We start from the raw sequence: 13,789 nt of genomic DNA on the forward strand, positions 1-13,789 counted from the left end.
TCATGATTAAATACAAATGGAAGAATGGATATTGGGAGAAACCTAGGAATTTTGCCACAGGGATGGATCTGGGTTTATCCCCAGCTCTCAAGTCCAGGGCACCATTTCCCCAAAATGCCCACATATTGCAATATGACTGACCCAAGATTAAAACTCCAATACAAGGATTCCTGTGGAACATAATCAAATCAAATTAAGTAATAAAGAATATCATTTGCAGGACCAGGCACAGTGCCTCACACCTGTAATCCCCTTTGGGAGGCCAAGGCAGAAGGATCACTTGAGATCAGGAGTTTGAGACCAGCCTGGGCAACATAGTGAAAACCCCTATCTACAAAAAAAAAATTTTTTTTTTAGAAATTTTTTGAGACAGAGTCTTGCTCTGTCACCCAGGCTGGAGTGCAGTGGGGGTATCTCAGCTCACTGCAACCTTCACCTCCTGGTTTCTTGCATTTCTCCTGCCTCAGCCTCCCAAGTAGCTCGGACTATAGAGGCACACGCCATGCCCAGCTAATTTTTTGTATTTTGGTAGAGACAGGGTTTTGCTGTCTCTCCTGAGCTCAAGCAGTCAGCTCAACTCGGCCTCCCAAAGTGCTGGGATTATAGGATTTTTGTATTTTTACTAGAGATGGTGTTTTATCATGTTGGCCAGACTGGTCTGGAACTCCTGACTTCAGGTGATCTGCCCACTTCAGTCTCCCAAAGTGCTGGGATTACAGGTGTGAGCCACCACATCTGCCCCACCAAAAAATGTTTTTTAAATTAGACAAATGTGATGGTGCACATCTGTAGGCCCAGCTACTTGGGAGGCTAAGGTGGGAGGATTGCTTGAGCCCAGGAGGTTGAGGCTACAGTGAGCCATGACTGTGCCACTGCACTCCAGCCTGGGTGAACAAGACCCTGTCTCCAAAAAAGAAAAAAAATAGGTTTGTGTTTTATTAGCAAGAACCACATTGTGTTTCAAAATAGTGGAAGTAGGTGCTTGGTTGGGTGGGGTAATAGTAGGAGCCACTTCGGTGCAGAGTGGGTTTTGGTTAAAATTAAGATGCTGATGGAGGGCCCCTAAGACCAGCATGTTGTTGCTAGCACCATCTTCTACGCTGAAATGGAGCAGTCTTCATTGCTTGGGGAAAGAATGGCATCAGTGTGACAGTGATACAAACAGTCTTTGGAGTCCAGACCAGAGCCCATTCTAGTGTGCAGCAGCAGTTGGGTGAATTCATTTAGGAAGATACATAAGGATAGACCTTATTCTCCAATGCCCTTGTACACCCATACAACACCTGCTTGGGCCTGTCACTCAAGGTTTGACTTTATGACTTTCCTGATGAAGACTCTGTTCCCTGGCCATAAGTGTAGACGGTTGGAATTTTTCTGTCAAATCTAAACAAATTCACCCAATCAGGCGTGGTGGCTCACGCCTGTAATCCCAGCACTCTCAGAGGCCAAGGCAGGCAGATCACTTAAGGTCAGGAGTTCGAGACCAGCCTGACCAACATGATGAAACCCCATCTCTACTAAAAATACAAAAATTAGCCAGGCGTATTGGCGGGCACCTGTAATCCCAGCTACTTGGGAAGCTGAGGCAGGAGAATCGCTGGAACCTGGGAGGCAGAGGTTGCAGTAAGCCGAGATTGCACCATTGCACTCTAGCCTGGGCGACAGAGAGACTCCATCTCAAAAAAATAAATAAATAGGCTGGGCGTGGTGGCTCATGCCTGTAATCCCAGCACTTCAGGAGACTGAGGTGGGTGGATCACAAGGTCAGGAGATCAAGACCAGCCTAGCTAACACAGTGAAACCCCATCTCTACTAAAAATGCAAAAAATTAGCCAGGTATGATGGCATGCACCTGTAGTCCCAGCTACTCAGGAGACTGAGGCAGGAGAATCGCTTGAACCTGGGAGGCTGAGGTTGCAGTGAGCCAAGATCTGCAGGGTGCGGTGGCTCATGCCTGTAATCCAAGCACTTTGGAAGCCACTGCACTCCAGCCTGGGTGACAGAACAAGACTCCGTCTCAAAAAAATAAATAAATAAAACAAAATGAATAAAATTAACAAACAAATTTACCCTTTTTTACTTGGTCATTTATTTATGTATCTGTTCATTGCCTTTGACCCAACCATTCTACTTCTTTTTTTTTTTTTTTTTTTAAACACAGGGTTTCACCATGTTGGCCAGAATGGTCTTGAACTTCTGACCTCGTGATCCACCCACCTCGGCCTCTCAAAGTGCTGGGATTACAGCCAACCTTTCTACTTCTAAGAATTTATCCTAGTGACCATTTTTGGTTTGGGTAAAAAAAGAAAAAAAATAAAGAAATTACCCTGTAGCTATACTGTTTAATAGAGAACTAGTCAGGCCGGGCATGGTGGCTCATGCCTATAATCCAAGCACTTTAGAGGCCAAGGTGGACGGATCACCTGAGGTCAGAGTTCAAGAGAACTAGTCAAATAACTATTATACATTCATAGAATTGAATATTATGCAACAGTAAAAAAGAAAAGGAAACTATTATGGAACACATTCTGAGATAAGTTTAAAAAAAAAAAACAGCAAAGAATGGAAGCCAAATTTGCCCCATTTGTATAAAAAAAGACTGGAGACTGTATATACCTATTTGCTTATATTTGTATGGGATATTTCTGGAAGGAGACACAAAATGATGCCATGGTTGCCTCCAAGGAGAGAGAAACTGAGTAGAGGGGAAAATGTTATACTCTGTGCCCCTTAATACTTCTATATTTTGAATCAGAAAAGCAAATTTATATATTTTTCCTCCTTTAGGAAATACATTCTTCCCTCTATCCTGCCTTTATGAGGAAATCGATAATTGAAAGTTCCCACTCCCTACTTCTGCCACCCCACCAACGCCTTGGACTTCTCTCTTTGCTGAAGAGACCCAAGTTTCTGACACCTCATAGTGACTGTAAGCTACCAGTAAGACAAGTGGGAAGAGGCTCGTTCATCAAACCTGTTACTAAACCAGGCTACTCATAGTTCATCCCCATCTCTAAATGTGTCCACACATCCACATTTGCCTTTTCCACAAGCGTCTCACAAAGAAGGTGAGAGAGAAGGAAACCTTGGGAGGAGACGTTGCTGGCTGCTCTGGCTGGTTTGAAAAGCACAAATAAACTCGAGATTTGGTTCCTTGACATGTGTGATGATGTTAAGTTCCTTTTTGTAATGGTATCAATATGTCAGCTCTGGGCATTTTCACCACCTTCCAACAAAGTGAGGACAGCCCAAGAGAAAAGCCCAGAGAAAGAAGGAGACTTGTTAATTGTCTTTCAGAGCACTCTTCTCTGGAACCCAGGTCTGCTGTTTTCTTTCTTTGCCCTTTTCTGTATTGTATTGTATTGTATTGTATTGTATTGTATTGTATTGTATTGTATTGTATTGTATTGTGGATTTTTGAGACAGAGTCTTGCTCTTGCTCTGTTGCCCAGGATGGAGTGCAGTGGCATGTTCTTGCTCACTGCAACCTCCACCTCCTGAGTTCAATAAATTCTCCTGCCTCAGACTCCCGAGTAGCTAGGATTACAGGTGCCCACCACTACACCTGGCTTATTTTTGTTTTTTTGTTTGTTTGCTTGTTTGTTTGTTTTTGAGACGGAGTCTTGCTCTGTTGCCCAGGCTAGAGTACAGTGGCATGATCTCAGCTTGCTGCAACTGCCCCCTCCCTGATTAAAGCAATTCTCCTGCCTCAGCCTCCCAAGTAGCTGGGATTACAGGTGCACACCACCATACCCAGCTATTTTTGTACTTTTAGTAGAGATGGGGTTTCACCATGTTGGTCAGGCTGGTCTTGAACTCCTGACCTCAAGTGATCCACCCACCTCGGCCCCCTAAAGTGCTGAGATTATAGGGTGTCTGGACCACCATGCCTGGCCAATTTTTGTATTTTTATAGAGACAGGGTTTCACCATGTTGGCCCAGCTGGTTTCAAACTCCTGAGCTCAAGTGATCCACCCGCCTCAGCCTCCAAAAGTGTTGGGATTACAGGCATGAGCCACCCATCACTCCCAGCCAGCTACATGGTTTTTGTTTTTTGCTATGTGCTTGCTGTATCTCCGAAATGAGGCACAACCGGAAGCAAGGCCTTGGAGTCAGCACATTGAAGAGTTCCTCTTCAGGCCTTGGGTTACTTAACCTATGTGTCTTGCACTACAACACCTCCCAGGTAGGGGCTGAAGAAATGCTCTGAGGAGGGCTTAAGTATGGATACAGGGCTCCCTTTTTCTCTTTCCTGTTGCCTGTACCTAGCACTCAGGTCACATGCATGTTAAGAGGCGGCAAAACAGGCCGGGCGCTATGGCTCACGCCTGTAATCCCAGCACTTTGGGAGGCCGTGGCGGGTGGATCACAACGTCAAGAGATCGAGACCATCCTGGTCAACAAGATGAAACCCCGTCTCTACTAAAATACAAAAAGTAGCTGGGCATGGTGGTGCGTGCCTGTAGTCCCAGCTACTCAGGAGGCTGAGGCAGGAGAATTGCTTGAACCCAGAAGGCGGGGTTTGCGGTGAGCCGAGATCGCGCCATTGCACTCCAGTCTGGGTAACAACAGCAAAACTCCATCTCAAAAAAAAAAAAAGAGGCAGCAAAACATAGTTATTAAGAGTATAACATCTACAACCCGACAGCCTGGGAATAAATCTCAGTTCCTTGTCTACTGTGCTCTCTAGAACAAGTTGTTTGACTTTTTATGCCTCAGTTTCCTAACCTTAGAAGGGATATACTCTATTCACTTGGTATAAGTGATTAGGAAGATTAAATGATTTAACATGTGTAATGGTACTTGGAATAATGCCTGGCACATAATAACTGCTCAATAAGGGTAGCTGCTATTATTGCCTGACTCTACAGGAGAAATGTTGAAAGGCAACGGAGCAGCTGTAGAAATGCCTATTCAGGCCCAGGCATGGTGGCTCACACCTGTAATCCCAGCACTTTGGGAGCCTGAGGTGGGGCAGATCACGAGGTCAGGAGTTCGAGACTGGCCTGACCAACGTGGTGAAACCCTGTCTCTACTCAAAGCACAAAAATTAGCCAAGCATGGTAACACACACCTGTAATTGCAGCTACTCGAGGGTCTGAGACAGGAAGATTGCTTGAACCTGGGAGGCAGAGGTTGTAGTGAGCCAAGATCACGCCACTGCACTCCAGCCTGGGAGACACAGTGAGACTCTGTCTCCAAAAAAAAAAAAAGAAAAGAAAAACGAAACAACTGTTCAGAGAAGCCCTGGATTGGTGGTAGCCTTCCTCTCCTCTGTAATGACCACTTTGCAGCACTGGACTAAGACATCTATCTTACATCACAAGAGAGAAACCAGGGAGCAAACAGGGATGTCAGTGGGCTCGAACTTTCTCAAAAAAAAAAAAAAAGATCTTATACCAATGATTCATTTCCAGATTATCCGTCCCAGGAGTAAAAAGAAGGAAACCGTTTTGTGTATGATGAATAATTACATGGATGAAAAAGGGGAAATTTTAGGTTTAGGAGGAAAAAACCCAAGTGAGATAAGGGCAGTGTAGAAGTGTCTGTAACGTCCCCTCCGCTTCACACAGGGTGCTAAAGGAGAAGGAACCACTAGGTGGCAGCATATGAGCAGGTGAACCAAAGAGAACCAATTGCCTCCGGTTTTAGGAGCCTTTGCACCAATCCCATCCACAGGTAAGGACAATGGTCATTATCCTAAACTGTTTTAACAGAGGGAGCAAACACAAACCCTTCTATACTCCTCCTCTGCCACCCACCTCTCTCCCACCTCCCCATCCTTCCCTGGAGATCCAGGGACCGAAATCGGAAAGGCTGGGGGGCTCAGAAGCCAGAATATCATCGTGCCACGGCTCTGTGGCTGAAAGACAACAGAAAAGAGGATACCAGAAGAGAAAGAGCAGGGATCTGGGGCAGGATAAGAGGCTGAAAAAAAAGGTCTGCCGGGCACTGTGGCTGACGCCTGTAATCCCAGCACTTTGGGAGGTCAAGGCGGGCGGATCACAAGGTCAGAAGTTTGAGACTAGCCTGGCCAACATGGTGAAACCCCATCTCTATTAAAAAATACCCTAAAAATTAGCCAGGCGTGGTGGTGTGCGCCTGTAATCCCAGCTACACAGGAGGCTGAGGCAGGAGAATCGCTTGAACCCGGGAGGCAGAGGTTGCAGTGAGCCGAGATCGTACCACTGCACAAAGCCTGGGCGACAGAGTGAGACTCTGTCTCAAAAAAAAAAAAGGCCGGGTGCGGTGGCTCACACCTGTAATCCCAGCACTTTGGGAAGCCAAGGCGGGTAGATCACGAGGTCAGGAGATGGAGACCATCCAGGCCAACATGGTGAAACCCCATCTCTACTAAAAAATACAAAAAAATAGCTGGGCATGGTGGCGCGCGCTTGTAGTTCCAGCTACTCGGGAGGCTGAGGCAGGAGAATTGCTTGAACCCGGGAGACGGAGGTTGCAGTGAGCCAAGATAGTGCCACCGCACTCCAGCCTGGCCACAGAGTGAAATTCTGTCTCACAAAAAAAAGGGAAAAAGAAAAGAAAAAGGTCAAGGTAACTTCACTCCCTGGCTCTCTAAATTGTATGGCCATTGGCTTTCAGCATTTAAAAAAAAATGTCCCTTCTATACCTGTAGACCAGAAGAAACAACCACTTTCCAAACAACAAAGGCTTTTGGGTACCTCCATACACCCCACAGTAGGTACCACACTCAGATCTCTGGCCCTTCTGGCTGTGAAATTTAGCAGAAAAATAAATTAGATTGGCCCTAAAGTATAAAAACAAATGGCCTGATTGGAAATCTGGTCTGTAGCTGTTGTGGCTGTCTCTGACACTGTTACATGAAAAAAAAAAAAAAAAGGTGGGGTGGGTAGAGCTTCTTTGATGGGTTAATGAGGCAATCTACAGGCTCACGGACATTCTATGCTAGGGGATAGTTCTAAAAGAGACTTTTTAGAAGCAGCAGATTCCTACAGTGTTGGAAACTAAAACCTCACCCAGAAAAACTGCTCCCCACCCAATTAACCACCGTCTTAGCCGACAGCCTCAAATGGCAACAGGCTAATCAGATTACTGCTCCTCTGACTCTACTAACCAAATCCTCACCTCACTGCCTGCCACTAACGGGATAACTGGGGCATTAGACGACTTAACTAACCACATTATTTGCAAGATGGCTTCTTAATAACCACCAATTGTTCTGGCAAGTGAAATAGGGGAGAGGTGGAGATGAAAGGCTTTTTTCCTAATCCCAAGTTTAAGAAGTAAAAGTGTAAAAAAAAAAAAGGAAAGAAAAAAGAAGTAAATGTGTAATCATTTACACAGAATGTCCTGACACCCAGTCACTAATCTAACCTGGGGCTGGTACAGTTTGGCCTGAATTGTCCAAGCTGGTATCTAAGAATACTAAATGCCCTGAAAGCAATCTTTCAGCTACATTTCCTTAAACATACGTTTTTCTAGTGTATTTTCCCTATCATCCACATAGCAAAAATAGCATAGACATGGTTTTGCAATTACCTCAATATTGTCTCCATATGATGGCCTGGTATATCTCTTAGAAATCTCTATGTAAGGGCCGGGCGTGGTGGCTCACGCCTGTAATCCCAGCACTTTGGGAGGCCGAGGCAGGTGGATCATAAGGTCAAGAGATCGAGACCATCCTGGTTAACATGGTGAAACCCCGTCTCTACTAAAAATACAAAAAATTAGCTGGGCATGGTGGCGCGTGCCTGTAATCCCAGCTACTCAGGAGGCTGAGGCAGGAGAATTGCCTGAACCCAGGAGGCGGAGGTTGCTGTGAGCCGAGATCGCACCATTGCACTCCAGTCTGGGTAACAAGAGCGAAACTCCATCTCAAAAAAAAAAAAGAAATCTGTATTTAATTAAAAACCAACTATATCTTTCTTGATGGTGAATAAAAAATGGGAAGGAGGTAAGAATTTCTATTGTCTTATTCCCTAAACTCAGGTCGATTTTGTTTTCAACTAGAGTAGCGTCAAAGGTGGGGCTGACAAGGTGCCCTCCCTCCTGTTTGGGACAAATGTTTTATCTAAACAGAATATGTAAGGAATTAATCTTGATCTCAAGTTGCCATTAACCTTTATAAGAACTTTAGCTTCCTTAGTTGCACCACCTTATTTATAACCAGTTAGTATTTGCAAATAATGAAATTGAGGCTCAAAAAGGCTGTGACCACTGGTTCAAAATCACACAAAATCTGCCGTAGAAGAAGAAATAAAATGAAAACCCCTTGAAATTCTCCATCAGCTGCTTTGCTTATTGACTTACTCGAGTTCTATTGCAGTTAGACACCTCCAATGAGACATCTTTAAAATCCACATTTCACTCCAGTCCCTGGCATCACAATAAAGCAGCGGTGTCAGTGCAAAGCACAAGATAAAGCACGTAGCTGGGGAGTAAGACCCCTGCCTTTAAGAACTAGTCTGAGGCAGGAGGCTGAGGCAGGAGAATTGCCTGAACCCAGGAGGCGGAGGTTGCGGTGAGCCGAGATCGCCCCATTGCACTCCAGCCTGGGTAACAAGAGCGAAACTCCGTCTCAAAAAAAAAAAAAAATAACCAGTCTGAGAAAGTTGGAGTTGAAGAGAAGCAAGAATAAAAAGGAATAAAAGTATGCTCTCTTTTTTTTTTTTTTTTTTTTTTTGGTGCCATGACTCGGATCTCTCTCTCTTTTTTTAATCTTAAGAACAAAACTCTCAGATGTCAGGGACAGTGGAGCTTTCATCTTTGGCAAAAAAAAGAAAAAAGAAAACACCTCCCGTCAGGTCTCCTACCGGGAGTGGCTCAGGAAGGATAAATCTCAAGTGACATTAATTTGTTAACTCCCAGAGCACCAGCAAAATCTGCAGGGCTGAGTTTAGAAAAAGCAGACCTCTACACAAAGGATTATCTGCGACACAGCCCAGTGAATCCAGCTTATTTTCTAGTTTGTGGATTATCACAGTCCCTTTGCTTCTTCCCTTCCCTACTGCCCAGCTATTTCATTTCCCACTAGAACATACCGAGATTGGGTAGGGACTTTGATATTTATAACTTAAAAGATTGTTCTTTTTCAAGGGATTTGAATTAGTCTCTCTTTTTCCCTATAAAAAACTATTCAGAAAACATGCTGTTTTTCTCCTCTGTATGAATTGATGACCATTCTTTGGGTCATCAATTATATATCATATTAATGGTATATTTTAAGATTTAGCCCATGCTGCACAAAAATCTTTTACAAATGTAATGGCCCCCCAAAATATTACCGTGTCAGAGGAAACTGAGGTACAATTAACAGAGTGATCATATCATTTATTCTCCAAAGGAAGACATTTATGAGAGTGAAAGGCGAGTTAATGATGATGCCAAGACCAAACTGAGAAGTGTGGTCATGCTAAAAATAAGGCAAAATGAGGTGCCCAGTCACCTGGGGAATAAATAGACAGTAGAGAAAGATGACCTGGCTTTCCTGGTATGAGGCTTGGCAGTGTCCCTTCTAATGAAGTCCTCTTTCCTGCAGGCCTGGTTTCTAGGCAGACCCTGCCAACAGGGCTTTCTTTTCCTGATGCCCAGGCATTCTGAGGGGTGTCTTTGGCATCAAACCGCTTGTGGAGCTGGCCGGCTATCAGCAGCTGTGTGCATTCATTTCCCTCATGGGGTCTCATCACAGTCCACCACCCCTCCACCTGGCAGAGTGCCACTGAAGGAAGCATTTTTGTGGCACTGGGCAATAGTATGCCACTTCCTTGCCTGCTGTGACAGAAGTATTCCAAGAAGCTTCTAGTGCTAGTCCTCAAAGAGAGCATCTGGTTCCACTGTAGACACTCTCAGCCCGATGGTGAGCAGCTGGTCACCTTTTATCCTCCACATCCCATCATGGAACAGGAAACAGGCTACAGTACAGACATTTCCCTTTTCCACGCCATCAGACTTTGCCAGCATTGCTGTGCTGTGAGTCACCAAGGTAGCATACGCACACCACCAATCCCATGGACCTGTCATGAACATATTCCACCTCTGGACAAGCACACGGCATCTGCAGATCTAAGCTCATTTATTCAACGTCTCCACGATTAGGGGACCAGAACTTGGAGCTGATTACTTCATTCTGTTAGTGCAAGGCTTCTCAACTTCAGCATTATTCACATTTTAGGCCAGATAATTCTATGTTGTTGGGGGCATTATAAGATGTTCAGCCGCATCCCTGGCCTCTACCCACTAAATGCCAGTGGCCTCCCTCTACCCTATCCCTGAGCTCTGACCACCGAAAGTATTTCTAGGCACTGTCTAATATCCCCTGGGGGCAAAATCTCCCCTGGTTGAGAATCACTGTCTTAGGGCATTTGGGGTGTGCTTAGTGCAAACCACAGAGAAACTGTCCTGCCTTCTTGAAGTTTGTGCTTGAGCCACTGGATTATAGTGATAGAGATCACAGCTGGGTTAAGAAGCTACAGCATTTAAATACCACAAATCCCCCAGGGCTTAAAAACCCTTTGCTCTCCCTTTAAGATCTGCTCACCTGTGCTGCTCTAGATTTGCACTATGATGTGTTGGAATGAGTAAGACCATACTTACCAGATCAGAGCTGCAATTACAGCGTCTCTCTCATGTCTCGAGCCCTGTGGTTACTATCCCTTGTTTCCTTTTTCTGTGACAGAAATCTAAAAGAGGAGCACTGAAACTCTCAATTAGGACCAAGTGAAATGCTGTGTATCTCAGATCAAGAAACACAGGCTCCTAGAAACAGCATGCAGAAGGCAGCCGCAGCTGAAAGGGTTCAGCTCTGGTTCCCTCCTCAGTGCACTGGTGGGGCTGGGGCTGGGGCTGGGCAACATGCTTTGCGTGTGTTGACTACAGTCCCCAGGCAGAAGTGGGGAGATTCAGGACAGATTGCTATCTCTTGGCTGTGATTTTCCTGATCCTTTGTGTTCATTTAGGGGAAAGTTTTCTCATACAAAATGACTCCCAGGAGCTCTGTCCAGAACCAAAAAATAAAACAAAAATGCAACCAAAACCACTGCCTTCTCAGGAGGCCAAAATAGGAAGTGGGGTCCAGTGCCATTGTTGTCTCTGCCAGCATAGGCCAGACAGGAGGACCATTGCTGGCCCTGGTGCCAGCCAGAGCCCTGTTGACACTACCTCCCATGAGCCCTGAATCAGAGGCACCTGGAAGGGTTATTAGCAGGATTGGAACTCATCCCTCTGCTGGGACTAGATCATAATTACAGTAATTTTCTAACAGAGCTCGGCAGTACGACTGTTTAATCAGCATCTGACTCCCTTGTGCTCCCAGTCCTCATTACTCAAGGAGAGGAGTGGGATGACTCTTAAAGAGACAGTGCCCGCCTTTTAGCATTTTGAACAGATGTGCCCTAATTGGTAGAATATATCTAAGTCTCACAGCTTACAGCAGGCAGGCTGCATTGCCTCCAACAAACCGCCTCAGGCTTTCACTGTTCTGGGCCTTCTGCCGGAAGGATTCAGGTCAGGCTGCTGGTGGGCTGGGCTTCCCACACCAACACAGCCACCAGAGAAAGGGCACGCAGGGCTAGAGCACTTACGGGATTTGAACAGGCTGGTCCCTTCTGAACTGATGGTACCAAAGAAAAAGTGCTTCACTGAAGGATGGGAAGGAGAGACTTGATAGCCATGCATTAAAAGAAATTTTGGCTGGTGGCTTCCCATAATCCAGAGATTCCAGAAGCATCTTTAGTTCCTGTCCTTCCAGGGAAAAAAACCTTAGAGACTTTCCAGTAGTCTCCTAATTCTCACACCCTAGCTTTATCACCTCTGTTTATTATATGTGGGCCTTTGACCACCAAGAAAGTACTCCTTTGCTTCTTTTCCTTCTCCTTTACTTGTGAAAATAGACCAGATCTCCCCTGAACAAAAGAATTACTCACTCCGTTCATTGAGTCAGAAGCACTCTGTCTCCCAGGAAGTATAGTTCTTATTAAGCTTTTCTTTTTTTTTCTTGGAGACGGAGTTTTGCTGTTGTTACCCAGACTAGAGTGCAATGGCACGATCTCGGCTCACCGCAACCTCTGCTTTCTGGGTTCAAGCAATTCTCCTGCCTCAGCCTCCCGAGTAGCTGGGACTACAGGCGCGCACCACCGTGCCCAGCTAATTTTTTTGTATTTTTAGTAGAGACGGGGTTTCATCTTGTTGACCAGGATGGTCTCGATCTCTTGATCTTGTGATCCACCCGCCTCGGCCTCCCAAAGTGCTGGGATTACAGGCGTGAGCCACCGCGCCCGGCCAAATCTTTTGAGCATAAGTTGTCTGTGTTTATATCTCGAGATTTGAGGTCTCCAGTGCTTTTCCCCCCACTAAGAAGTCCTATCTCTAATAAAGGCTGGACGCAGTGGCTCACACCTGTAATCCCAGGACTTTGGGAGGCCGAGGCAGGTAGATCACCTGAGGTCAGAAGTTCAAGATCAGCCTGGTCAACATGCTGAAATGTTGTCTCTACTTAGCTGGGCATGGTGGCGGGCTCCTGTAATCCTAGCTACTTCAGACGCTGAGGCAGGAGAATCATTTGAACCCAAGAGGTGCTGCAGTGAGCCAAGCCGAGATCATGCCACTGCACTTCAGCCTGGGCAACAGAGCGAGACTACATCTCAAAATAAATAAATAAAATTTAAAAAGCTGTATTCCTAATAAGAAGCCAGAACTGGCTCTCACCACCCTATTAGTAAGCCAAATACATACTTGGTCTTTGTAGGAAGGAGGGGGGTTCCCCAAAACAGTTTAGAAGAGCTGAAGCAGGAAGTAGATGAGAGATAAGAAGTGGGGCTGGGGGCAGTGGCTCAGGCCTGTAATCCCAGCAGTTTGGGAGGCCGAGGCAGGCCGATCACTTGAGGTCAGGAGTTTGAGACCAGCCTGGCCAACATGGTAAAACCCCATCTCTAATAAAAATACAAAAATTAGCCAGGCGTGGTGGCGTATGCCTGTAATCTCAGTTACTTAGGAGGCTGAGGCAGGAGAATCACTTAAACCTGGGAGGCAGAAGTTGTAGTGAGTAAAGATTGTGCCACTGCACTCCAGCCTGGGTGAGAATAAGACTCCATCTCAAAAAAAAAACTACATCTCAAAAAAAAGTATAGTGGGTAAGAACAGGAAAGGGAGCACTCATCCACAGTTCAAAAAAAGGTACTTTGAGCTAGCCCCGCCCCTCCAGCTTCAGATCACTGCCCAGTGCTCCACTAAGGAAGTGCTATGCCGCGCTGCAGTGGTTGTTTGGCTTTAGCTACATCTCAGCTGGCTGCTCATACATAAATCCACAGACGCCACTCCAGCCTCTGATTTAATGCTCCTGCAGCCTCTGTGAGGGAGGCTGGGAACTGGTCTATTCCCCTTTCTACCCCCAACCCCTCCTCACATCAAATTCTTCAGGCCTACTGTCTATCCCACCCCTAAAGGTATTAAGCATATTCTGCAAGAGCTGAGGCATATAAACAAATTCACATGCGTGGAACTAACTTAATGCTCAATCAGATTGTTAAAAAGTCATGATCAGGTTAAAAAGGCCAGGTGTGGTGGCTCATGCCTATAATCCTATCCCTTTGGGAGGCCAAGGTGAGTGGATCACCTGAGGTCAGGAGTTAGAGACCATCCTGGCCAACATGGTGAAACCCCATCTCTACTAAAAATACAAAAATTACCTGGGTGTGGAGGCATGCACCAGTAGTCCCAGCTACTTGGGAGGCTGAGGAAGGAGAATCACTTGAACCCGGGAGGCGGAGGTTGCCGCCGAGATTGCACTACTGCACTCCAGTCTGGCGACAGA

At 45.8% G+C, this 13,789-nt stretch overlaps 1 protein-coding gene across 4 annotated transcripts in view; it reads left to right on the top strand.

The window, feature by feature from the left end:
- The window catches only part of SKAP1 (src kinase associated phosphoprotein 1), a 301,079-nt gene extending 297,921 nt beyond the window's left edge, over nucleotides 1-3,158 (top strand). For 2 of the 4 annotated variants that reach the window (XM_035301334.3, XM_035301335.3), the window contains exon 13: nucleotides 2,788-3,158. The gene's annotated coding sequence lies outside the window, so the exon portion shown is untranslated. The remainder of the gene's footprint in view (nucleotides 1-2,787) is intronic. The other 2 variants (XM_035301336.3, XM_054256308.2) reach the window with 1 other exon arrangement.
- The last annotated feature ends 10,631 nt before the right edge of the window (nucleotides 3,159-13,789 follow it).

The sequence above is a fragment of the Callithrix jacchus genome, chromosome 5 (genome assembly GCF_049354715.1).
Source record: "Callithrix jacchus isolate 240 chromosome 5, calJac240_pri, whole genome shotgun sequence".
Lineage (NCBI taxonomy): Eukaryota > Metazoa > Chordata > Mammalia > Primates > Cebidae > Callithrix > Callithrix jacchus.